The sequence below is a fragment of the Phalangium opilio genome, unplaced genomic scaffold (assembly GCF_054372755.1).
Source record: "Phalangium opilio isolate 3A_F unplaced genomic scaffold, DU_Popi_V2 ptg000093l_1, whole genome shotgun sequence".
NCBI classification, from domain to species: Eukaryota; Metazoa; Arthropoda; class Arachnida; order Opiliones; family Phalangiidae; genus Phalangium; species Phalangium opilio.
Genome location: NW_028324198.1, coordinates 4,424,798 through 4,429,428, shown reverse-complemented (window position 1 = coordinate 4,429,428; position 4,631 = coordinate 4,424,798).

Here is a 4,631-nt window from a genome sequence, read left to right as displayed (position 1 = left end):
CCCGGTCTTTTAGGGAGAGATGGAATATGAAAGATTTGAAACCCAGTCTTTTTGGGAGACATGGAATATGAAAGATTAGAAACCCAGTCTTTTTTCGAGACATGGAATATGAAAGATCATAAACCCGGTATTTTTGGGAGAGATGGAATATGAAAGATTTGAAACCCGGTCTTTTTGCGAGACATGGAATATGAAAGATTAGAAGCCCGATCTTTTTGGGAGAGATGGAATATGAAAGATTAGAAACCCGGTATTTTTGGGAGAGATGGAATATGAAAGATTTGAAACCCGGTCTTTTTGCGAGACATGGAATATGAAAGAATATAAACCCGGTATTTTTGGGAGAGATGGAATATGAAAGATTATAAACCCTGTCTTTTAGGGAGAGAAGGAATATGAAAGATTAGAAACCCAGTCTTTTTGCGAGACATGGAATATGAAAGATTATAAACCCGGTCTTTTAGGGAGACATGGATTATGAAAGATTAGAAACCCAGTCTTTTTGCGAGACATGGAATATGAAAGATTATAAACCCGGTATTTTTGGGAGAGATGGAATATGAAAGATTATAAACCCGGTCTTTTAGGGAGACATGGAATATGAAATATTAGAAACCCGGTATTTTTGGGAGACATGGAATATGAAAGATTAGAATCCCAGTCTTTTTGCGAGACATGGAATATGAAAGATTATAAACCCGGTCTTTTAGGGAGAGATGTAATATGAAAGATTAGAAACCCGGTATTTTTGGGAGAGATGGAATATGAAAGATTTGAAACCCGGTATTTTTGGGAGACATGGAATATGAAAGATTAGAAACCCGGTATTTTTGGGAGAGATGTAATATGAAAGATTTGAAACCCGGTATTTTTGGGAGGCATGAATATGAAAGATTATAAAACCGGTCTTTTAGGGAGAGATGGAATATGAAAGATTTGAAACCCAGTCTTTTTGCGAGACATGGAATATGAAAGATTAGAAACCCAGTCTTTTTGCGAGACATGGAATATGAAAGATTATAAACCCGGTCTTTTAGGTAGAGATGGAATATGAAAGATTATAAACCCGGTCTTTTAGGGAGAGATGGAATATGAAAGATTTGAAACCCAGTCTTTTTGGGAGACATGGAATATGAAAGATTAGAAACCCAGTCTTTTTTCGAGACATGGAATATGAAAGATCATAAACCCGGTATTTTTGGGAGAGATGGAATATGAAAGATTTGAAACCCGGTCTTTTTGCGAGACATGGAATATGAAAGATTAGAAGCCCGGTCTTTTTGGGAGAGATGGAATATGAAAGATTAGAAACCCGGTATTTTTGGGAGAGATGGAATATGAAAGATTAGAAAACCAGTCTTTTTGCGAGACATAGAATATGAAAGATTATAAACCCGGTATTTTTGGGAGAGATGGAATATGAAAGATTTGAAACCCGGTCTTTTTGCGAGACATGGAATATGAAAGAATATAAACCCGGTATTTTTGGGAGAGATGGAATATGAAAGATTATAAACCCTGTCTTTTAGGGAGAGATGGAATATGAAAGATTAGAAACCCAGTCTTTTTGCGAGACATGGAATATGAAAGATTATAAACCCGGTCTTTTAGGGAGACATGGATTATGAAAGATTAGAAACCCAGTCTTTTTGCGAGACATGGAATATGAAAGATTATAAACCCGGTATTTTTGGGAGAGATGGAATATGAAAGATTATAAACCCGGTCTTTTAGGGAGACATGGAATATGAAATATTAGAAACCCGGTATTTTTGGGAGACATGGAATATGAAAGATTAGAAACCCAGTCTTTTTGCGAGACATGGAATATGAAAGATTATAAACCCGGTCTTTTAGGTAGAGATGGAATATGAAAGATTATAAACCCGGTCTTTTAGGGAGAGATGGAATATGAAAGATTTGAAACCCAGTCTTTTTGGGAGACATGGAATATGAGAGATTAGAAACCCAGTCTTTTTTCGAGACATGGAATATGAAAGATCATAAACCCGGTATTTTTGGGAGAGATGGAATATGAAAGATTTGAAACCCGGTCTTTTTGCGAGACATGGAATATGAAAGATTAGAAGCCCGATCTTTTTGGGAGAGATGGAATATGAAAGATTAGAAACCCGGTATTTTTGTGAGAGATGGAATATGAAAGATTTGAAACCCGGTCTTTTTGCGAGACATGGAATATGAAAGAATATAAACCCGGTATTTTTGGGAGAGATGGAATATGAAAGATTATAAACCCTGTCTTTTAGGGAGAGAAGGAATATGAAAGATTAGAAACCCAGTCTTTTTGCGAGAGATGGAATATGAAAGATTATAAACCCGGTCTTTTAGGGACACATGGATTATGAAAGATTAGAAACCCAGTCTTTTTGCGAGACATGGAATATGAAAGATTATAAACCCGGTATTTTTGGGAGAGATGGAATATGAAAGATTATAAACCCGGTCTTTTAGGGAGACATGGAATATGAAATATTAGAAACCCGGTATTTTTGGGAGACATGGAATATGAAAGATTAGAAACCCAGTCTTTTTGCGAGACATGGAATATGAAAGATTATAAACCCGGTCTTTTAGGGAGAGATGTAATATGAAAGATTAGAAACCCGGTATTTTTGGGAGAGATGGAATATGAAAGATTTGAAACCCGGTATTTTTGGGAGACATGGAATATGAAAGATTTGAAACCCGGTATTTTTGGGAGAGATGGAATATGAAAGATTTGAAACCCGGTATTTTTGGGAGGCATGAATATGAAAGATTAGAAACCCAGTCTTTTAGGGAGAGATGGAATATGAAAGATTATAAACCCGGTCTTTTAGGGAGAGATGGAATATGAAAGATTTGAAACCCAGTCTTTTTGCGAGACATGGAATATGAAAGATTAGAAACCCAGTCTTTTTGCGAGACATGGACTATGAAAGATTAGAAACCCAGTCTTTTTGGGAGACATGGAATATGAAAGATTAGAAACCCAGTCTTTTTGCGAGACATGGAATATGAAAGATTATAAACCCGGTCTTTTAGGGAGACATGGATTATGAAAGATTAGAAACCCAGTCTTTTTGCGAGACATGGAATATGAAAGATTATAAACCCGGTCTTTTAGGGAGAGATGTAATATGAAAGATTAGAAACCCGGTATTTTTGGGAGAGATGGAATATGAAAGATTTGAAACCCGGTATTTTTGGGAGACATGGAATATGAAAGATCATAAACCCGGTATTTTTGGGAGAGATGGAATATGAAAGATTATAAACCCGGTATTTTATGGAGAGATGGAATATGAAAGATTATAAACCCGGTCTTTTAGGGAGACATGGAATATGAAATATTGGAAACCCGGTATTTTTGGGAGACATGGAATATGAAAGATTAGAAACCCAGTCTTTTTGCGAGACATGGAATATGAAAGATTATAAACCCGGTCTTTTAGGTAGAGATGGAATATGAAAGATTATAAACCCGGTCTTTTAGGGAGAGATGGAATATGAAAGATTTGAAACCCAGTCTTTTTGGGAGACATGGAATATGAAAGATTAGAAACCCAGTCTTTTTTCGAGACATGGAATATGAAAGATCATAAACCCGGTATTTTTGGGAGAGATGGAATATGAAAGATTTGAAACCCGGTCTTTTTGCGAGACATGGAATATGAAAGATTAGAAGCCCGATCTTTTTGGGAGAGATGGAATATGAAAGATTAGAAACCCGGTATTTTTGGGAGAGATGGAATATGAAAGATTTGAAACCCGGTCTTTTTGCGAGACATGGAATATGAAAGAATATAAACCCGGTATTTTTGGGAGAGATGGAATATGAAAGATTAGAAACCCAGTCTTTTTGCGAGACATGGAATATGAAAGATTATAAACCCGGTCTTTTAGGGAGAGATGTAATATGAAAGATTAGAAACCCGGTATTTTTGGGAGAGATGGAATATGAAAGATTTGAAACCCGGTATTTTTGGGAGACATGGAATATGAAAGATTAGAAACCCGGTATTTTTGGGAGAGATGGAATATGAAAGATTTGAAACCCGGTATTTTTGGGAGGCATGAATATGAAAGATTAGAAACCCAGTCTTTTAGGGAGAGATGGAATATGAAAGATTATAAACCCGGTCTTTTAGGGAGAGATGGAATATGAAAGATTTGAAACCCAGTCTTTTTGCGAGACATGGAATATGAAAGATTAGAAACCCAGTCTTTTTGCGAGACATGGACTATGAAAGATTAGAAACCCAGTCTTTTTGGGAGACATGGAATATGAAAGATTAGAAACCCAGTCTTTTTGCGAGACATGGAATATGAAAGATTATAAACCCGGTCTTTTAGGGAGACATGGATTATGAAAGATTAGAAACCCAGTCTTTTTGCGAGACATGGAATATGAAAGATTATAAACCCGGTCTTTTAGGGAGAGATGTAATATGAAAGATTAGAAACCCGGTATTTTTGGGAGAGATGGAATATGAAAGATTTGAAACCCGGTATTTTTGGGAGACATGGAATATGAAAGATCATAAACCCGGTATTTTTGGGAGAGATGGAATATGAAAGATTATAAACCCGGTATTTTTGGGAGAGATGGAATATGAAAGATTATAAAC